General features: G+C 39.9%; 2 long non-coding RNA genes across 3 annotated transcripts in view; one reads left to right on the top strand and one right to left on the bottom strand.

The window, feature by feature from the left end:
* Positions 1-550: 550 nt before the first annotated feature.
* Positions 551-23459, bottom strand: part of LOC129058473 (uncharacterized) — a 54573-nt gene continuing 31664 nt past the window's right edge. The window contains exons 1-4 of one of the 2 annotated variants that reach the window (XR_008523597.2): positions 4695-5743; positions 2597-2699; positions 1918-2106; positions 551-648 (exon numbers count right to left, since the gene is read on the bottom strand). This is a non-coding gene — a long non-coding RNA (uncharacterized LOC129058473). Of the gene's footprint in view, positions 649-1917; positions 2107-2596; positions 2700-4694; positions 5744-23459 lie in introns of those variants that run through there. The other variant, XR_008523596.2, reaches the window with a different exon arrangement.
* Positions 18016-19494, top strand: LOC129058472 (uncharacterized). Its single transcript, XR_008523594.2, has 3 exons — positions 18016-18622; positions 18758-18842; positions 18999-19494. It is a non-coding gene; the product is annotated as an uncharacterized LOC129058472 (long non-coding RNA).

Genomic DNA, 23459 nt, shown 5'->3' with positions numbered 1-23459 from the left:
TTTGAAGGGCAGACTTATGGGCATGAAAGAGACTATTAAATTATAGTGGAAATTAGAGAGCATGGGATGGGGGTAAAAGCAGAATGTTAGTTCTTGCCTTACTAAAAATCAATTATTCATACTTCATTTTGACTTTGTGTTTTCTCAAGCAAGTGACTTATCTTTAATGTGGGTGTTTTTATATTGCCTTGGAAGGGAAATGTTTATTAGCTACCTTTCTCTTACTTTTAATCAACCCCCAAACCCCATCAGCATTCTTTCTTCTGATGCCTCATTTGTCTACTGTAGCCTGAAAATGAAATATCTGCAAAGAGCACTATATTAAAATGCAATGAACACTCCTCTGTCAGAAGGCCATGAGCTGAGATTTTCTGGTGTCTGGGGAAAGCTATGACCCCGTCATCCATGCTTCTGCTCTCAGTCTCCTTTTTATGCATGCATATGCTTGGGTATGGGACATAGACAAACAGTTTCAGCAGCTGACATCCTCTGAGTTCAGGGGAAAAGTTATGATTATTCTTGGTGATTGTAGCTTTTTGCAGCAGAAGAGTCATATCATGCAAAACTTACGAATGAAGAGAACTGGCAGTTGTGATGAGTGGTTCTTCTCTTCTGTGGTATGAAAAGGAGTCAACCTGGGTACATCCCCTATTTCCAGAAGACAGGTATGTTACTCAAAATAGAGTCATAAATTAATTAAGTGGCTTTGAAATCTGGGCATTTTTGTTATAATTAAAGGGATTTTATATACATTGTTTACTATGGTATTTTCAGCACCTAGAAGAGCACCAGGAAAATGGTAAGTGCTCAGTGAATGATGATGAATCAATGAGAAAAAAATCACTTTAACTTTCTGGGCAATGGTCACCTCATTGTTCCCAATCTTAGTTTAGAGGGTGCCCAGCCATGACCTCTAGATGTGGAGCACCTAGGACTCAGCTTATTATCAGAGCAACTTCCCTCTGACCATGGTAATTGATTCAAGAATGAGTTCAGGGGTGTGGCAATTCCAGGTACTTCTGGAAAGTGAGAAAAGTGGTCTAGGGCTAGGATTTCGTATTATACCTATAATAGGGTATAGATTAAATTTTAGTATTTTTGAAAGTTAAAAAAATAAAACCTCACATTAAAAAAAGATAGCACCACTGCACTCCAGCCTGGGTGACAGAGAGAGACTCTGTCTCAAAAAAAAAAAAAAAAAAAGTTACCAGCAGTTCTGCCTTCTAGGGTAAAAATGGTAATTAACTTTGAAGTAGACTATCGTCTGTTTCGAGAAGAGCCGTTTAGCATGCCTTTCTGGTTTATGTCAATGTGAATATTTTGTGTAACAAGGGAAAATCTGAAATGATAAGATTTCTGTAGAGTAAGGTAAACTGAGGACATCTTTTAATAGAATTTACTCCTCCAGATAATTTCCATTACAGAAATTTTCCTTAAACTTTCCTATGCCTATACATTATCACATCATCTCATGGAATTGCATGTGTCTGTCCTTCAGTAGTTGCTTAGAAGAACAGGAGGACTAGAGGGACATGTGGCCTGACTATCCATCACTTCTCCCACACTCCCTAAGGAAATACTGTGAAAGAAGAGGATTGTGGTTGGTATATAAACCCTGGACTATATTATTAGTGCCTTAGCATTATTTTATCTAATACTAAATGATCCAGACAAGAAACATATTATCAGATTATTGAGGCATTTTTTTTCTTTGGGGAATAAGAAGTTGGACTCTATCCCTAGAGTTAGAAGAAGGTGTTTCCCTGAGAGAAATGGATATGAACTTTTTCAGTCATCTTGGGGCAAAGCTGATCTAGAGATGGATTTAGAGAGGAAACCTTGCAATTGGGTGATGAACTAATTTTCTACTATTTCTGAGTCTAGAGAGTTGGCCATGAGCTTGAAAGATGGAAATACCTGGGTTGTGGTCAGTTGGGCCATGTAACATAGAGATTAGCCTGGACATAGGCAGAAGGGACACTGAGGTTGGGTGTGAGTGTCTGGTGCTAAGAGAATCCACTGCTGTAGCAAGTTTATGGTCTCTTCATTATCCCCAGGTCTTCAGTGAAGTCTTGTTAAAAGTTACAAGAGTCGGTCTCAGCTATGCTATGGGTGAAAGGACAATAGAGTGGGATGGAGGAGTTACCATTCCTTTATTAATTATAGAGTACCTATTATGATCTGGACATGCTCCTATGCACTAGAAATGAACAAACTTTCAAGTTTCAACAAACTTGAAAAAGCCCCTTATTGTCACCTTATATATTATTTGTTTATTATAATAAATGTCTTCATTTATTAGATTGCATGTTCCATGAGATAAGTACAGAGAAAAAAATAACAAAGGAGGGTGAGGGATAGAGAGTGATTGGTGAGTATGGAAGGTCCTTGAATGAGTGATTTGTAACTGGAGCTCTGAAGGAAGTAAGGGAGCAAGCCAGGTGGATATCTGATGGAGAGTATCTCAGGCAGAGGCCAGCAATTGCTAAGACCCTAAAGTAGAGGCACTGTTATTGTGTGTCTCAGTTCATTCATGCTGCTATAAGAAAATATCACAAACTGTATAATTTATAAATAATAGAAAATTACTTCTCACAGTTCTGGAGTCTGTGAAGTCCAAGATCAAGGTATTGGCCGGTTCGGTGTCTAGTGAGGGTCTGGTCTCTGCTCCTAAGATGGTGCCTTGTTGCTGCATCCTCCTGAGGGAATGAAAGCTGTGTCCTTACACATCAGGATGGAGAGAAGGGCAAAGGGGCCTAGCTAGTCCTCTCTGGCCCTCCTATAAGGGCACTAATCCCATTCATGAGGGCTCTGCCCTTGTGACTTAATTAGCTACTAAAGGCCCCACCTCTTAATACTATCATATTGGGGTTTAAGTTCCAGCATATTAATTTTGGAGACACACATGCATTCAAATCATTCAAATCATAGTGCTTTGTTTGAGGAACCTCAGTAATAAATCCAAAAGACCAAGAGCACAGTCAGTTAAGCGGAGGCTAGTAGGAGAGGAAATCAGCAAAGTAAGGAGTATTTTAGGTCATCACAAATACTTTAGGTATTTCTCTGAATAAGATGGAAAGGTCTCAGAGTGCTTTTAACAGAACTGACATAATCTAACTTACATTTTAAAAGGGTAACTCTGGCTAAGGAGTGGAAAATGGACTCTAGAGAATAATAGCAAAGCAGGGAGACCAGTTGGGTAGTTTCTGCAATAATCCAGGTGATGGCTGGCTTTAGGTCAATGACTTCATTCTCAGCCCACACTCAGTCCAATTCTCTCAGTCGTTAAATTTGGTTTATTCCTTTATGCTAGCACTCTTCACATCTGTCTCTATCAGTGGATAGAGACAAGCTGTCAAGCTTGCAGCTAGCATTTATATTTAGAAAGCTCTCTTTATACCTAATAGATGTTCAATACTGTTCTGTTAAAATAAGTATAAATATATCTGGCTATGGAAAAAAGAAGTATAATCCCTTGATACTTATTAAGACATTGAGATAGATAATCTTCAGTTAAGGTGAATTCAGAACCTAAAGCAGACAGGTGCTTGGCAGAACAGGGATCTACAGATAGGGGCAATCAGAGAAAGAAAGGCTTTACAGTAATAAGTGTAAATCTTCCAGGAAGCAGTTGGCTCCTAAGATATTTTTTCTGCTTAGAACCCTCTCACCACAGTGTGAAATAGGCATCCATTGGTTGGGGTGGGTTGAGGTTGGGTGTGTGAGTCACACCTCTTGAAATTTCCATATTGCTTGGATTTGTGCAATAGGCATGAGGAACAGAAATAGATACAGCAAGTGCAACAGAAAGGATTACTTCACTTTGCATGATTGAGGCAGATATTGTGTACATCAGGGACTCGATTTTGAGAAATTGTGTCTAGAATGTAAGTGGCCTGCAATAAGTCTATCAGCTCTGCTACTAGGTGGCAGAATAATAACCAGCATTTATTGAGTGCTTATAGCCTGGGCCAATAACTTAATATTTATTAATAATTATTATCCTTAGATCATTTCTTCAAAAATGTTACCATCTTAAGAAGAAACTAAGGCTGTAAGACATTACGTAGCTTTCCTAAAATTACATGATTATTAAGCTGTGAAGGCAGAATTCAATATCATGTCAGTCTGGCTCCTTAGTCTATACTCCCTATAGCACTTGGCTCCAGACTTCAATAACAAGGTCAGAGATAAGATTTGATATAAAGAAATATCATAAGATTAAAAGAGATTTTGTACAAGAACCTTCAGAAGATACTGCCCCAACCACCTCTCTTTAAGGATTCAAGTATTCTTAATAAGTGGAATATGAGTAGTAAGCACATAAACCATATAGTAGTTGAATTTGATATAGTATTTGTAACTGACATTTATACTTAACAGCCAGTAAACTATATCTAATTAATTCTACAATGTGCAACACTTTTTAAATAACTCTTTTGCTGTCTTCTGTAGATTCCTAGGTCAGAAGAAACTCTCCAGGGAAAAGGAGTGTCTATACTAATAATACTGTTGTTATCTCAGTTTCTTATTTGGATTCACAAACAAACATCTACTTATTAAATTGGTACAAAAGTGATTGTGGTTTTTGGCATTGAAAGTAATGGCAAAAACCACAATCACTTTTGCATCAGCCTAGTATTTGCCCTGCAGATACCCCTGGGTGCTAGATTAAAGTTGCCATGAGGACTGACCATGTAGAATGGTGTTTCTCAAAGTAGAATCCTTGGACCACTCACAATAGTATCACACAGGGAGTTCGCTGAAAATGTGTAGTCCTGGATCTCACTTCAGACCTATTGGATTAGAATCTTTGATAGAATCTTAGATAGGCCCACAAATCGATAAACTCTCCAAAGGTTTCTTATCAGTGGTATGCTCCTAAATGTTTAGCATTTGGCTCTTGGGGGAGGGAAGAAAACCCTGACTTACAGCATTTACCAGTTTTTATCAGGGACTATTTTCACTACTCTATAGTTCAAGCTTGCAGCTAACATTTATATTTAGCAAGCTCTGGTTTACCTCGCCTCCTTTCCAGCGAACAGTTAAATCTTTCTTTTTGATAGTTGCTGCCAGTCACACCTCTCCTCCTTCCCTTCTCCCCTTCTCCCTGCAGCCAATTCTCCTCTTTTTGGTGAGTGTATTCCTTCCTCCCACAGCACTAGGGGGATGTCCACTAGTTCTCATTTGTGTTCTACATGTAGCTTCATTTTGCATGTGGCTAGCAAAGCCGGAATTTCCAGTGCAGCTTCTCCACCTTTTCTTCTGAAATAACAATTATGTAAAAAGAGGCTACAAGAATAAAGGAAACTTGAGGAACTGATCAGATCTGGGAAAGGAAGGCTGCTGCCTTAGACTGGAAGCTGATTAGCTGTCGTCTCTTCACGCCAGAGAGAAGTGACCCAAAGTTCTCCACCCCAACCACAGAGTCAAACATATTGCCTCCTTCACCCTGAGGTTGACCTCAGAGCCAGGTGCAGTCCTGTCTTCCACCTCATCATGCTGTCACCAGGTAATGCATCCCTGTCATATTCTTCTCAATAAACCTTGTAATGCCTGCTCTTCTCAACACCTGGGGCCTGACCCATGAGCAACGATCTCAGAAAGATGACCCTGAAGTTTCTTTCGTCTGTTGCAGGATTATCATTATACATCAGTGGGCTTTTCTTTTCCCAGTAGGTAATCAGTTTGGTGGCTACAGAGCCCTGTGGCATGAAGAGTGTAAGGATCTGAATCACATGCCCTGGCTTATCCTGCTGTGAAACTTCAGTTGAGGTGTTCACAGTGCAGCCTTCCATTTTCCACCCATAAAAGACAAATAGTGATGTCATAAAAGCTCCCACCCAGAGACACACACACACACACACACACAACCATTTCATGGGCATATTTAAAAGATAAATAGGTATATTCGTGTTGTCAGTCCTGGACCAATCCTTTAGTTGGCTGGATAACAATGTTGGAATTGTTTGGCATGCCTTGTAAAGGTGTAGGATTTTTCAGAGAGCTTAGAATGGGCACCTGGTCTTTTCACCACCAGAAGGAGATGGTGACTGCTGAAACTGTCCAAAACAAAATCTTCTCAAGTACACTGTTCTTGCAGTGAGGACATAGTTTTATCCCAACCAAATTCTTCAACTAATCCCATGTTTTCTTGGTTTGTCCTCACAATAGATGAAGGACAGTTGGCCATGATTTCTGGTATAAATGTCTGTCTCATAGGCCAGAGACCGTCATTAAGTTATTCCTTGGTCTTTTCCCATTCCATGAGCATGGCCTAAGTACTGAATGCCAAGTGAATACTCATGTGAATAAAGCAAAACTCTACCCACAAGAATAATAATACAAGCACCAAAATAGGTAAAACATGGAGTGGAAAATTATAAGAAAGAAGAAGATGGATGCCAAGATGGGAATGCATGTAATGGAGTAGCATAAAAATTCCTTTTTTTTTTTTTTTTTTTTTTTTTTAAAGAGAGAGTCTTGCTCTTGTTGCCCGGGCTGCAGTGCAGTATGGTGGTACGATCTCGGCTCACTGCAACCTCTGCCTCCTTGGTTCAAGCGTTTCTCATGCCTCAGCTTCCTGAGTAGCTGGGATTACAGGCATGCACCACCATACCCAGCTAATTTTATGTATTTTTAGTAGAGATGGGGTTTCACCATGTTGGCCAGGCTGGTCTTGAACTCCTGGCTTCAAGTGATCCACCTGCCTTGGCCTTCCAAAGTGCTGGGATTACAGGTGTTAACCACTGTGCCCAACCAAAAAGTTCCTCTTTTTCTTTTGCATTTTTTTACCAGATAGCTTAATAATCAAAGCATGTCTCTCTCTCTCTCTCTCTCTTATTTTTTTTTTTATTATACTTTAAGTTTTAGGGTACATGTGCACAACGTGCAGGTTAGTTACATATGTATACATGTGCCATGTTGGTGTGCTGCACCCAGTAACTCATCATTTAACATTAGGTATATCTCCAAATGCTATCCCTCCCCGCTCTCCCCACCCCGCAACAGGCCCCAGTGTGTGATGTTCCCCTTCCTGTGTCCATGTGTTCTCATTGTTCAATTCCCACCTATGAGTGAGAACATGTCGTGTTTGGTTTTCTGTCCTTGTGATAGTTTGCTGAGAATGATGGTTTCCAGCTTCATCCATGTCCCTACAAAGAACATGAACTCATCATTTGTTACGGCTGCATAGTATTCCATGGTGTATATGTGCCACATTTTCTTAATCCAGTCTATCATTGTTGGACATTTGGCTTGGTTCTGAGTCTCTGCTATTGTGAATAGTGCCACAATAAACATACGTGTGCATGTGTCTTTATAGCAGCATGATTAATAATCCTTTGGGTATATACCCAGTAATGGGATGGCTGGGTCAAATGGTATTTCTAGTTCTAGATCCCTGAGGAATTGCCACACTGACTTTCATAATGGTTGAACGAGTTTACAGTCCCACCAACAGTGTAAAAGTGTTCCTATTTCTCCACACCCTCTCCAGCACCTGTTGTTTCCTGACTTTTTAATGATCGCCATTCTAACTGGTGTGAGATGGTATCTCATTGTGGTTTTGATTTGCACTTCTCTGATGGCCAGTGATGATGAGCATTTTTTCTTGTGTCTTTTGGCTGCATAAATGTCTTCTTTTGAGAAGTGTCTGTTCATATCCTTCACTCACTTTTTGATGGGGTTGTTTTTTTCTTGTAAATTTGTTGGAGTTCATTGTAGATTCTGGATATTAGCCCTTTGTCAGATGAGTAGATTGCAAAAATTTTCTCCCATTGTGTAGGTTGCCTTTTCATTATGATGGTAGTTCCTTTTGCTGTGCAGAAGCTCTTTAGTTTAATTAGATCCCATTTGTCAATTTTGGCTTTTGTTGTCATTGCTTTTGGTGTTTTAGACATGAAGTCCTTGCCTATGCCTATGTCCTGAATGGTATTGCCTAGGTTTTCTTCTAGGGTTTTTATGGTTTTAGGTCTAACATTTAAGTCTTTAATCCATCTTGAATTAATTTTTGTATAAGGTGTAAGGATGGAAGAACATTCCATGCTCATGGGTAGGAAGAAACAATATCATGAAAATGGCCATACTGCCCAAGGTAATTTGTAGATTCAATGCATGTCTCTCTTAAAATCTTTTCAAATTGCATCCATATCATTTTTGTTGAGGAGCTCTCCTTCGAATCTGGTACCAGAGAAAGAGCTTAACCCAGAGTTCCCAAACTCTCTTGTGTCTTAATATGTCTTTCATGATACCCTTGCCAATATTAGAATGTTTTTCATGATGCCCCTTGCCAATAAAAATTTATTTATTAACTAGTTGGACCAAAACAACTTAAAAAGTCTTTATGTCCTAGCAACTTAGTGGCTGCTTAAAAATTAATACACATAAATTGAAATAAAAAAAGTTTTTAAAAATGTATTTCTTAAGTAAACACAATTGCTTACCAATGAGATGTGTGATTCTGCCGCACAGCTTTGCAATCCTGGCATTCAGATTGGACATTAACACCCTCGTGTCCTATTCCACATTGATTTTTACATGGTCTTGCTTTTCATCACCTAGCTTTGCAAAGCAATGATATCATTGAAAAGATAAAATGTCTCTCAGTGCTGATATGAGTTTATGAGTGTGCCCCCAGAGAAGCTCACCACATAGTTAGGAAACTGTGAGGCTAACTGATGTCAAATAAAGTGACAAATAAAAAAATATTCATGTTAATAATGTGGGAGGCTATACGTGTATGGGGGCAGAGGTTATACAGGATGTCTCTTTATCTTCCTGTCAATTTTATGTGTGAATCTAAAACAACTCAAAAGAAGTCTTTTTTTAAAAAGAATATTTACTAACATAGTAATCACCTTGTATGATGAACAAATTGACTTATTATCAGACTGCACAAGTTTGGCCTTGTGTAATTATTCCTCTACACCACTATACCAGCCCTTCTCAGATAAGCTCACCCTGCATGCACACTCATTCAATTCTTTTTTAGAGTGCAAGTTACTCCACCACACTGAGATAATGCCATGGTAAAAACAGAATACAGCTAGTTAAATTACAGGTTTGTATCTCAAACTTTAATCCAGGGTATCATGGCTTAATCCAAAACCATCTCTCTTTCTTCCTCTCTTTCATGTCCTTCCTCCCTCTTCCCTCTTCCTCTCTTTATCTTTACTTGTTTCCTTCATTCATTCACTTTTTTACCAATTATATTAAGCATCTATAATATGTTATGCAACTGTGCAAAGTACTGGGATCCTGTGCTGAGCAAGGAAGACTTGTTCCCTGTCACATGGGACTTAAAATCCACTTAATGATATACTTATTTATTCATTCAAGCAATGCATACTCATGTCGCACCCACTCTGTTTTGGGATCTTAGCAGTCACTGGGGTCACAGCGCTGAGTCACCAGTCAATTGCCCTTGAAATGTCCCAGGCACAGGCTCTTGATTTCCTATTGAAAGTCTCTTCTTTTCATCACCCAGACCTCTTTGTTCTCCCTGGGATATGCTGTGGGCTCTTTTTTTTTTTTTTTTGGTAGGGGAGGGGTGGGGGGGTCATCTCCCCAGGAACTCAATTCTCAATGAAATTACTTTTCTCCTAATTTCATGCCATTGCTCAGTTCCAATAGAGATGATATACATTGTTTTCCAGTTCGGCACCTATCAATTTACTTTTCCTGTAAGCTTCTACTGTTTGTCAGACAATTACTGGTATAGCTGTGATAACTATACTTACACAATACAGCAATATGCTTAAGGGAAACATTATTCTTTAAATAAAAAAGTTATCTTAATCACAACACACAGGATTGGAAGCCTCTTTTCATAACAGTTATAATAATAATATTTAACATATATGATAAAATTGTAATTACATAATATTCTTGCAATGTAGTCATTGATTTGTTCATTCTTTCATTTGTTGTATATTTATTGGAATACACTTCAGATATGCAAGTAAACAAGACAATTCCTGCCCACTGGGTCTCATAGTCTAGTCAGAAAGATAGAAAATGAAGCATATACAGTATAATAAGTGACTGCATAGAAACATTTTTAGGAACTATAGTTACTGGTTAAATACTAAGCATGCAGTGACACACTATTGTTACACAAGATTTTGTAATGACATAGACATTAAATCATGCATGAAGTAAAAAAGTATAAAATAGTATGTACAATATAACAACAACCAAAAAACTACTGGAAATACATATACCACAATATCAATAGTAATTATTCCTAAGTGATAGAATTGTAAATTATATTCATCTTGAAAATTTTAATCTTCTAGATCAGCACTGTCCAATAGAAATATAATGTAAGCTATATAAAATAAGTTAACATTTTCTAGTAGCTACATTTTAAAAGTAAAAATATATTAATTTTTATATTTTATTTAACCCAATATGTCAAAAAATATTAAACATGTAGTCAGTATAAACTCTAGTAATGAGGTGTTTACATTTCTTTTGTTCATTAGTCTTTGAAATCAGATACCATACCACTTATGAACCATAATCAATGGTTATGATCATTTGATATCATATGAGATCACTTATGATCTCACAAGTGAGATACCATCTTGCACCAGTCAGAGTGGTGATTATTAAAATGTCAGGAAACAACAGATGCTGGCGAGGCTGTGGAGAAATAGGAATGCTTTTACGCTGTTGGTGAGAGTGTGGTTCAACCATTGTGGAAGTCAGTGTGGCGATTCCTCAAGGATCTAGAACCAGAAATACCATTTGACCCGGCAATCCCATTACTGGATATATACCCAAAGGATTATAAATCATTCTACTATAAAGATACATGCACATGTATGTTCATTGTAGCACTATTTACAATAGCAAAGACTTGGAACCAACCCACATGCCCATCAGTGATAGATTGGATAAAGAAAATGTGGCACATCTACACCATGGAATACTGTGCAGCCATAAACATGGATGAAGCTGGAAGCCATCATTCTCAGCAAACTAACCCAGGAAGAGAAAACCAAACACCACATGTTCTCACTCTTAAGTGGGAGTTGAACAATGAGAACACATGGACACAGGAAGGGAAACATCATGCACTGGGGCCTGTCGGGGGATGGAGGGCAAGGGGAGGGAGAGCATTAGGACAAATACCTAATGCATGTGGGGCTTAAAATCTAGTTGGCAGGTTGATAGGTGCAGCAAACCACAATGGCACATGTATACCTATGTAACAAACTTGCATGTTCTGCACATGTATCCAAGAACTTAGAGTAAAATTTTTAAAAAATTCAGATATGTATTTTCAATTCAGAGTAGCTGCACTTTAAGGGCTCAGTAGCCACAAATGGCTAATGGCTATTGTTTAGACAGAAAGTTCTAAATGTTCTACAATGAACTCGCATTCCATTTGTTATAAGGAAAAACAAACAGTTTTTTAAAAACTGCTGTTGGAAAAGGAAAGAATTAAATGACAAAAGTACTATGTGTGTAATAAGAGGGGAAATGAAAGTCTATCTGTCTGTTTGGAAGTTAAGTTGAAGCAGAGATTGAAAAGATGAGTGAGATTTTGCCAAATAGATAAGAGGGTAAAAAGAGTGTTGCATGTATAGGGAATGTAGCTTCTTCAAGGCTACAGAGATGAGATCAAGATTGAGGAATTGCCACTTGTTTGGGGACCTGCAGTAGTTCCATGTGTCTGGAACATTTGGTGATGAAGTGATGGCAAGAATGAAGCTTCATAGACATGTGTGGCAAATCATCAAGGACCTTGCAAGTCACAAGGAAATTTGACTCAATGGAAAGCCACTGAAGGGCTTTGAGCATGGGCATGACATGATTATGCATACATATATATAACATGCACATTTTTAAAAAAGATATAATATTGACAGTACTGGTCAGGATAATGGTGGAAAGGTAGAGGCAAAGAAACTAGTTAATGTCCCATGTTAAAGGTGACAGAAAGTAAGATATTGTGGAGGTGGGATACCATGCACTGGTGTTTAATTGAGAGAGAAAAAAGTAACTTATAATTCTTAGGTTCTAGGGAAAGCACTAAAGGTAAGTTTGGAGCTGGCCTGAGTGCCAGGAGGGTAGTGGTGTGTTCATTCACCAAGCATGGGAATGCCAGGGAAGTAATACATTTCTGGGGAAAGGCAATGAATTCAGATTTATGATGAGTGAGGTTCAGGTGCCTCTTAGACATTGAGGTGGACACATTCAGGAAAAGGATAAAAATGGGTCAGGAGACCAGGAAGAAGTCTTGTCTCTACTTTTTGTTGTTATTGTTCATTTTTCATTCATTTTTCCAGACCTATAGTCCACTCTCATTCCCTGACATATTACTAATGATACTCTGCCATCTTTTTCCTTTTTATCTTACAAGTTATCCATGATTCTTTCATTTGCCTTTCAATCCCCATTTAAATACCAGTAATAATAATTCATAAAATTTATTGGATGCTTCCAATGTGCCATGCTGTATTTAAGTGTATTGTATGAATCATCTCACTTATTCCTCATAACAGCACTTTACAGGGTTTTACAGATGAAGAAACTGAGGTTCAGAGAACTCAGAGTAGTTTGGCATGGTCCCATCTCTGGTATGGGTGGAGCTGGAATTCAAACTCAGGTGACTTGGCATTCCCTAATGACTCTCAACTTTACGTCTTAGGCCTAAGGTAATTCTGTATCAAGTGCTTCTCTTAAACTCCATATTTGTGTGTTGAAGTTCTTATTGGGCATTACTACCCTTTGGCGGTTGCCATTGTAAGCAAAACCCCTTCCTGATCTGGCCTTACCCATCTGGTCTTATCTTGTACCTCTCTCCTTCTCACACTCTACACTTGGGCTCTGCTGAACTACTGGCAGCCGAGCAAAAACACATACAGTAATCGATCTCATGGTACCCCACATATATCCATCCTTTGAGATCAAGGCATACATTTCCACAGATGCCAGGATTGTTGATTGTTGCCCACTTATAGCTGAGAATTTCTGGGAGAATTGCCCTCCACCAGAAGGAGGTACCAGGCACAAAGTTACACCCTCAACCCATGTGAGCAGCCTGTATTACATGACTGATTGGTGTAGGAGTATAAGGCCCAGTCCTTTTTCATCCAAGAGGGACAACTCTGAGGCCACTGCAGCTCAAGAGCTTCTCCCATAGGATTGGCTGAGTCCTCTGTTGGAACTCCACTGCTGTTTTAACTTCTTCCTCCACCTTATCATGCTCCCTTCACTCTCTGACAAGTGGTTTTCTTTCCAAGAGCCCTCTCCATAAATATGCATTCAAATATATACCCCACAGTCTGTTTCCTGAGAAGTCTGACCTAAAACAGTTGGTACCAGAGTGGTGCTAGGCAGTGGCTCTAAAATGAGATTTTGGAGCTATATTACTCTTTGGCTGGCTGGTGGTGAGGACCTCATTACTGGTGGTAGGTGAATTTTGATAGCTCATGGAATGCTGTAGCAAATGTTAAATCTTTCATCAGTAGCAAACTGAGATGGAATACTGAAAGGGAATATACCGATGGGTGTACTGCCTCAGACATTTGAAAAATTCTAGGAAAGAAGTAATTAAGACTGTGGATTCATATGGCTTTGGCTGAGTGCTGTCACGTCATTAGAGAATGGCAATGAAGAACTGAGATTGATTAATCTGCCATGTAGAGCAAGGAGTGAAAGCCAGAAGGCCTGAGCATAGAAACCCTGAGGACCAAACCCAGAAATGGTTTTAAAGTATAGCAGAGCTCCAGAGAAGAACGATATGTCAGCCCTGACAAATCTGCTTCATCAAGGTCAGGACCTTAATTGGAAGGCTGTGAAGCTCTGAGACTTGGGATGGGGTCGACTGGGTTTGTGCACTTAAAAATCTTGAATCCTTAGTTTCCTCTGAACTCACAGGAGTACCTTATTCCTTCTTGTTAAAAGCTCTCTCTTCCCCTTTTCTTGCAATATTATTCGATAACATATGCTACATTTCCCTTTCCCTTTACCCACTACCTATCTCCATTTTTCCTCCTGGCTATCAGACCAATAACTAGTCACCATATAATTGGCTAAGTGTTTGGTTGTCTCCTAGGGGAGGAAAGGAACTACATCTTAAAGCTTCAGGACCTAGCCAACATGTATCAGCAGAAACTGGGAGAGAATATGTAAGAATTGATCCTGAGGTCCTGGATCAAGGTGGGGTGGGGTTACAACATAACTTTTGATAAAGGAGAACAAATTCATATGATAACTGTCTCTATTGACAGAGCATTTTAATACCTTGTCAAGGATCCAATGGAAGTGCTAACAGGCTGTTGGAGTGACTCTTAGAAGCTTGGAAAAAGATATGGCTCATACTAAGTACATACTAACTAAAACTGTCAGAACTTCCATAGCACACAGTAAAAGAAAGAATCAAAATGTTCAGGGGAATGGTTATGCTAGAGTGGCTCAACTATGTAAAGCAGTAAACCCATCTGCTAACCATGTTTCACTTAAGGGTCCACATGGTATTATCAGAGTGATAAAGAATGTAGAGATGAGGCTAAGCACAGTGAATTCACACCTGTAATCTAGTGCTTTTGGGGGCTGAGGTAGGAGGATCACTTGAGGCCAGGAGTTTGAGACCAGCCTGGGAAACATAGGGAGACCCCATCTCTACAAACAAAACAAAACAAAAACAAAAAACAAAACAAAAAACAAAAATTAGCCGGGTGTAGTGGTGCATGCCTATAGTCCTAGCTAGTTGGGAGACTGAGGCAGGAGGATCACTTGAGCCTAAGAGTTCAAGACTTCAGTGAGACTTCGGTGAGCCATAATTGCACCACTGCACTCCAGCATGGGTAACAGAGTGAGACTCTGTCTCAAGAAAAAAAAAAAAAGTGTACTGCTGAGAGGGGAACTAGCATAAATGAGAAACTCAGTGGTGGCCATTCTCTGTAGACCAGAGCTGACAGTAGAAGATGCTGTTATAGAACTGGGAATCCTGATAGCAATAAAAAGGATGCCAAAATAACAGAGGTCAGGTAGTAGCATTTAACTATTGGTTGCAAGGTGATCACCATTACGATAATAAATGATCAGTCTGAGTAACAGTCCATGGAGGTGGTTAATGGAACTTAGTGTGCCTATGGGCAGACAACAAGAATATGCCTCATGAATGCAATCAAATAACTCAGAGGTGGATAAAAGGAGGTTGAGGGCACTTACCTCAATAAAAAGTCAAAATCCCTTGTCTAATTTCTGGAACCTCAGTTCTCAGTCTCAGATTGTACTACTTGGTGGAGAGGTCAGTTTTCTAGGAAAAAGACACTTGTAACTCCATGTTAAACATATGTGATAATGATTCCCTCAGTCCTTCCTCAAGGTACCTATGACTACTTGGATAGTTGTGCCCTGGGAAAGTGGAAACATCCAGTCATTTTGAGTAGTGTTGTACACTGGGTCTAAGCTGATGTTGGTATCCAGGGACCTAAAACACCATTGAGCCCTCAAAGCAGGATATAGGGACCAATTGATAAATGAAGGCCTGGCCCAGTTCTATTTCACAGTGAGTTCACTAGGTCTATGGACTCATTAGATGATCATTTCTCTGGTCCTTAAATGTAAAATTGAAATAAGCATACTTGGTAGTTGGGAGAACTGCTGTATTTGTTCTTTGGCCTTTGGACTGGCATAAACCTCTACCAACTGGTACAGATGACAGTCATATCTGGGAGCAATCGAATGGATTAATTAGTGGTACCATATCCTCCATTCAAATCACCAGTCTAGATTCTACAAAACAAACAATAATAAAAAAACAGGTAGACTTTTGCAGATACTAACGGGGTAGTATCCCTAATTACAACTGCTGTGCTGAGTTGCCTTCACTAGAACACATTAACACAGCCTCATATCCATGATATGTGGTCATTGATCTGAAAAATGTGTTTTCATTTCCATCCTTTTCAGAAAGAGGAATCAGAAGCAGTGTGTGTTCATATGGAATGGGCAGTATATAATGGTTTTGCCCTGTGCTATGTTAACAAAGGCTCTTTTTCCTGTAGAACATTATCTTGGTCCACTGTCTCAATGACATCATGTTAATTGGACTGGATGAGGAAGAAATGGCAAGTACACTGGAGGTTTTGGTAAGACACATACATGTGCTCCAAAGAACAGGAGATGCATCTAATGAAGATTCAAGGACATGACATATCTGTTTTTAAGAATATAGCCATTTGGGACATGCCAAAACAGCTTTTTGAAAGAAAAAGACAGTCTAATGCATCTGATATTGTCCACCCCTAAGAAAGAAGCACAGCTTTTTAAAGGCTTCTTTGGGTTCTAGGGACAGCATATTTCATACTTGGAAATACTGTTCCAACTCATTCACCAAGTGACACAAAAGATTACCAACTTCGTTTGAGAGTTCGAGCAAAAAAGAGCTCTGCTACGTGATTTGCCACCGGAACTTGGTAGATGGAAAATATGGGACCTCAATTGACCGTGCAGCCGGAACTGCCTATCCTAACTTAGGTATTTCCAACCTCCATCAAATCATAAGGTTGAGCTAAACCAATAGCAATCCACCGTAAGATTGAAGTGATATATCTGGAATTGGGAATCGGCAGAGCCAAAAGACACAAGTTTCAGAGGGCACGGACCTCCAGATAACCTACCATTGTTATGCTATCACCTTTCCCTAAGCTCACCCCTGTTATACTGTCACCTTTCCCTAAGCTCACTGTTATACTGTTGCCTTTCCCTATAGCCACATAGGCATCCCTTTTGACTGACTAAGGAATAAAAAGTTACGCCTGGGTCATGAATGGGTTGGCTCTCTATGGGGGTCCAAGCTGAGAAAGCATTGCTGCTACTCTACAGTTCCACTTTTGGTGTAAATAGATATTCCATAATATTTCTGTAAACCTTCTGATGGTGTCCCTGAGAGACAGAAATGAGGAGTAACACTCTCAATGTTTAGAGGATCAGATGGTCATAGCCATTTTTATGGCTTGAGGTAAGAATAAATAGGAACTTACAGGAAGTAACCTCTTGTTTGGCTGATTGGATGGGGGCTTGGAAGAAGAGAGATAGAAAGATCATAGAAAAAAAGATCTGGGAAAGAGGCATGTGCCTCTGCCTGTGGCTGTAGATTGGAAGTTTGAATATCTTTGCATCTCATGGCACTGCCCACTAGGAAACATTCACCAAGAATGAGGCATTAAACAGCCGTGTAGACAGCATGACTCAGCCAGCTGATGTCATCAGCATTTCATTGCCCACCACAATGCTGGCCTGATGGATGCATGAAGAAACTGATCATCGCTGAGGGATGGGCTCAGTGGCATTTGTCCTCATTAACCAAGGCTGATTTAGGTATTGTTCTCCAACTCCATCTAGCTGCTGATTCCCCAACTTGCTAGCAAAAGAGATCATTACTGAGTCTCTGATACAGCAAAATCCCTCAGGGAAACCAACCAGCCACTCAGAGGCAAGTTGATTACACTGGAACCTTTCTATCCTGGAAAAGGTAGTGATTCATCTCGACTGGAAAAGTCACATATCGTGGTGTGAGTTTCCTTTTCCTACCACAAGGCCTCAGCTAGCACCGTCAGAAGTACAGAATATCTACCCACACCATATATGGTGTAACATAGCCTCAGACCAAACAACGATGTTGTAGGAGTGTACACATAACCATGTATCTATTGGGCCTGTTACATTCTGCACCACTCTGAAGTTGCAGGTCTGAAAGATGATGGAATTGACTTTTTTTTTTATTTTTTTATTTTTTTATTTTATTTATTTATTATTATTATACTTTAGGTTTTAGGGTACATGTGCGCAATGTGCAGGTTAGTTACATATGTATACATGTGCCATGCTGGTGCACTGCACCCACTAACTCGTCATCTAGCATTAGGTATATCTCCCAGTGCTATCCCTCCCCCCTCCCCCCACCCCACAACAGGCCCCAGAGAGTGATGTTCCCCTTCCTGTGTCCATGTGTTCTCATTGTTCACTTCCCACCTATGAGTGAGAATATGCGGTGTTTGGTTTTTTGTTCTTGCGATAGTTTACTGAGAATGATGATTTCCAATTTCATCCATGTCCCTACAAAGGACATAAACTCATCATTTTTTATGGCTGCATAGTATTCCATGGTGTATATGTGCCACATTTTCTTAATCCAGTCTATCATTGTTGGACATTTGGGTTGGTTCCAAGTCTTTGCTGTTGTGAATAATGCCGCAATAAACATACCCTAACATCACAATATGGAACTGACTTTTGAAGGAGCAGCTTAGATACTGGCTTGCAGATGATACCTTGCGCAGATGAGGCATTATCTTTCAGGATGTAATATATACCCTAAATCAAAGACCCTTTTACAGTTCTATTCTCCAGTGGGTCCAGGATGGCTCTACTTATCATCACTACCAGTGAATGACTCAGTTGAGAAATGCTTCCTCAATAATGCATGTTTTGGTTCTGTGGATTCTAAACTAGGTTCTGGATTCTAAAGTGGAAATTGTTTTACCAGGGGGCCCAGTAAGAGTCCCATTAAACTTTAAGCTATGGCTACTGTAGGGTCATTTAAGTTTCTTCAAGTCAAGAGTCCAGTAAGCAATAAAAGAAAACAATATTGGTAGAGGTAATTGATCCTGGCCATTAGGAGGCCATCCTCCTAATGGCCTCCTAGGGGTACTCATTGGGGTCTGGAAAGCATAAGTTTGGTTGTCAGGTTATCTACTGGATCATGTCTTGATACTTTCCTGATTTTTTCAAGAAATGGACAAGTACAGCAGCCACAGTATGGTGTGGTTACCAGAAGCCTAGGCACTCAGGGATGACTGTCTGGGTAACCCCACCAGGTAAGCCATCTAGACCATCAGAGGTGCTAAATTAGGGTGAAAACAATCTGGAATAGGTTGTAGAGGAGGGAGAAAATGAGTTTCAGTTTCAGCTGTAAAACCAGCTATATTGGCAAAAGCTATATAGTTCATGCTACTCATCTTTCTTTTGTAAAGTTTCCCAGAAAAAGACACCAACCAGAAACTTGAAGGAGCTCTTCCCAGATGGAATAAACTTACCATGTGAATCATGGGAATCCAAGGGATGCAAGGATTGGCCTACACTGGATTGGATGCTCTGGTATACTACTCAGATTTCCTCTTCAGAACTAATGCATTCATCCCCCAGCTACCAAATTGTTGGCTGCTGGCAGTCTATAGCTAATGCAGTCACTGGAAATTATCCCTGGTTGAAGGGACCTAACTTGTCCAAGTCTACACCTATTTCCAGGAATAGTTCAATCCATTGACTTGTTGATGCAGGACTACACAGGTCAAGCCTTCTTGTTTTGATGTGGACAAATCCAAAGGGATATCCCAGCTCCAGACCTTGCATAGGTCTGAGCTAAAGAGACCTCATAGGTCTGTGTCAGTTTCTGTCTTTACCCAGTCCTGCTTCTCTCGTTCCTTTATAGGTGTTGTTCTGGAACTTCCTAATAAACCAACTGCATGCAAATATCTGCCTCAGAGTTTGTTTTCTAAACAGACTTCTCCTAAGGTAGAAGGAAAACTCTCCCTGCTTCCAGGCTTTTGAACATGCTAACTACTTGGAGTATCCTCATCCATCCTCCTGAGCTTTACCTAATCCAGTGACTTCTTTTGATTACACAGAATTCTTCCCAGGAGTCTCTAAAAGGCAATAAAACCAGGATGTAACCCTTGGAACATTGATACATAAGAGGAGGTAGGAAAAGAAGTAGGTACAAGGATAGAGGGAAAGATAGGCTGGAGATGAGAAAAGTCCCCTTAAAATGTTGCAGAACCAAGAATGCAGGCATGTCAAATTGCTGATGTGCCAAAAGGTTAAACAGTAGCTTTTGACTATGGGTGTCAAATTTTAGCTGTCCTCCTTCCTCTACTTCAACCACAGCCTTTGTGGGTGGCCAATAACCTATGTTATGACCTTTCACACCTAACCTTTAACAACCACTCTCTTTGTAGTTGGAATAATCAGATTCTCTCTCTTCCTTTTCTTAAGAATTTGATTTAGGAAATGTGAAAATGGCAGAGTTAGCAGTGGAAGAAGAGTTGGAAGAGACTATGTAGTCAACCGTGCAACCGTGCATGAGGTTGAGCCTAGGCAATGAAAGCAGAGACTGTAATTTAAACTCATGTCCAACAAATGCAAGTGGCTTGGAGAGGAGGTTGAAGTGGATGGGCAAAGAAGTGGAGGCCAAGTGGGAGAGAGATTCATATAGTCCATGAAAATGTAGCAGGTATGAAGCGGGGTCTCCCTGAAGCTACCCTCTCTCTAGTTCTGCTTCCAGCTCCAATTAATATCTCGGTTGTTATAACAAACTTTCTTCTTCAGATAACCTGAAAAAGACATTATTCTTTTTGATTAAGGAACCTAACTAAAATAGAAGCCAGGGGAAGAACACGTTTTCTTTCTCTCAATCAAAGCTCTCTCTACTGAATCCTCTGGGCATTGTACCTGCATAGGCCTCCTCCTCTACCTCCTGACCAATATTCCCTTTACAGCCTACATTGTGGGAGGAGGGACGCAAATGGTCCATGAGATATAATTCATAAAATCTATACTAATTATGCCATAAGGTGACTGTCTCAAACACAACCAGACTAACTCATTGCCTAAGTCATTGCTAGTTTTTTAAAAGTATTCTAATCCTATGATGACTCTGTTACTGAATAAACATATTAGCAATCATCGTATTTGTATGGGTAGGGCTGAATTTTCTTTCCAACTATATGTTTTATATATGTCTAAATAAAGGAGTAGACCACAAGAGTGAGTGAGAGCTCTAATAGGTGACTAATAACTTGTTTCCTTTTGGTAGCTTAAACTGGAAGAATTTAACTCAGCTCCGCATCAGACAGGGTTCAAGCAGAGGAGTAGAACCAGTAGGATATTACATTAAGAGATTTATTGCAAAAAGAATTGGCTTATGTGATTGTGGAGGCTGGCTCAGCAAGTCTGAAATCTATAGGGCAGGACATTAGGAAGGACAGGCTGAGAACTCTCAGGCATGTGTTGAAGCTGCTGTCCACAGGCAGAATACCTTCTTCATCGGGGAAGACGCTCAGCTTTGCTCTTGAGACATTTCAACTAATAGAGTCATGGTTAGGCATGATGGCTCATGCCTGTAATCGCAGCACTTTGGGAGGCCGAGGCAGGCGGATCACCTGAGGTCACGAGTTAGAGACCAGCCTGTTCAACATAGCAAAACCCTGTCTCTACAAAAAAAATACAAAAATTAGCTGGGTGTGGTCGCATGTGCCTGTAGTCCCAGCTACTCGGGAGGCTGAAGAGAGCATGAGTCCGGAGCATGAGAATCGCTTGAACCTGGGAGGCAGAGGTTACAGTGAGCAGAGATTGTGCCATTGCACTCCAGCCCGGGCGAGAGAGCTAGACTCTGTCTCCAAACAAACCAAAAGCAAACCAAAAACTAATAGAGTCAGGCCTACCCATATTACCTGGGATAATCTCCCTTATTTAAAGTCAATTTATTATGGGCTTTAATCACATCTGCAAGATACCTTCACAGCAACACTTAGATTATTGTTTAACGGAATAATTGGAGACTGCAGCCTAGACAGGTTGACATATCAAAAGATCATCAAAAACACCATGGGGCCAAGTGTGGTGGCTCATGCCTGTAATACCAGCATTTTGGCAGGTCAAGGTGAGAGGGTGGCTTGAGCCCGGAAGGTTGAGGCAGCAGTGAGCTGTGATTGTGCCACTGCACCCCAGCCTGAGTGACAGAGGAAGACCTTGTCTCAAAAACAAGCAAACAAAAGACAAAATGAACAAACAAACCAACAACAAAACCACCATGGAATGGGCTACTGTGTAAATTCAAAATGTTATCATTGTTAGGAAAAGAAATAGTACTTTTACTTCTCTAAATTGCAAATTTCTCTGAAAAAAAAAGCAAATTTGATTTGACTGATTGTTTTATTTGATTAATATTTACATATTCATATGCCAATAATGCACTATACTAGCCACTCTCATTCATCTCATCAGCAAATCCTGTCAGGGCTGCCTTCAAAATATATTGAAAAGCAACCTTCCTTCTTTCCTTCCTTCCTTCCTTCCTTCCTTCCTTTCTTCCTTCCTTATTTTTATTATTACGATCCTGGCCCAAGTCACTGTCTTCTCCCGTCTGAATTATCGTAATAGTCTCCTTAATTGGTCTCCCTGCTTTTCACGTAATCCCCAATACAATTTCATGTCCGTATTGCAGCTAGTGTAATCCTTCTAAAACTCAAGACACACCTTATTATTCCTCTGGTCAAGACCTCCAAAGGATTCCTTTATCACTCAAACTACAAGTCCTTCCATAGACCATGCATCCCTTCATGGTCTGAGCCCACTACCCAACACTTGTCACCCAGCTCTCTCACCCTCCTTTACTCTATTTCAGTAATCTTCACTTTTGCTCCATCACCCAATACATATTCCCACTGCAGGCCTTTTGCACAGGCTGTTCCCTTGTTCCATATGAGAAATCTGTTCTGTTTCCTCAGCACAATTGTCACCTTTTCATGGAGGTCTTTCTTGGTCATAATAAATTTCATTCTCTTGACATTTATTATCATCATGCTCTATCTCCTTTCCCCATTTTATTCTCCTTTACATCTAACACTTTTTTACATATTAGGTGTTTTTATTATTTGTGTTTCCCCATTAGACAACAGAGACTCAGTCTGCTTTGTTTACTGCAGTGCCTAGAACAGTACCTGGAATGTGGCTGGCATTCAAAAAATATTTGATGAATGAATAAAAGAGAGAAAATGTGTACTTGTAGAGAGAGTTAGAAAAAAAAAATCGAAATCCTCCTTTCTGAGCACTTTGTAGTGCTTTTTTGTTGAGAAAAAAGTCCTTCTCCGTATCAAATTTGGCAGGAATTCTCCTTTTTTTTTCCTTTTAAAATGGCATTGTGCTGTCATTTCTCCCATGACCATTCATTGAATGGGTGTTTCTATGGTTACAGTGTTATTTCTAGACAGAATCCTGTTAAGGAGAAACCTGAATTTGGTGTTTCAGTAAGTCAAGATTCCCTTGACATAGTATTAAGATACATATGGACTTTCACAAATCAGCTTCCTGCCTCATTTAGCAAATTAGCTGGAGAGGTGGAAAGACATATTTAGGGTCCAACTCCAGAGTTCTGAAAAATGTTGCTACCTGAAATAGACAAAATGAATTACCAATAGGTTTGCTCAGCAGTGATGGTCCCAGAGAAATCAATCCAGCTTTACCTTGCCTTGCACCAATGGGCATTCTAGTTGTCATCATGGTCTCCTCTTTATATCCAGCCAAGCTGGATTCTTTAGGCTGCTCGTTCTTTTTGTTCTATTCTGGAGATAGGAATTAAATTATAGGCAAGTGTACCTCTACAGACTAATTTGTGAGTTCACCCCAGAAAACAAGTGAAGTATGCCTAATGTTGA

Source organism: Pongo abelii, chromosome 2 (genome assembly GCF_028885655.2).
Source record: "Pongo abelii isolate AG06213 chromosome 2, NHGRI_mPonAbe1-v2.0_pri, whole genome shotgun sequence".
NCBI classification, from domain to species: domain Eukaryota; kingdom Metazoa; phylum Chordata; class Mammalia; order Primates; family Hominidae; genus Pongo; species Pongo abelii.
The sequence above is the reverse complement of the archived record's forward strand: the minus strand, read 5'-3'. Positions and strand labels throughout refer to the sequence as shown.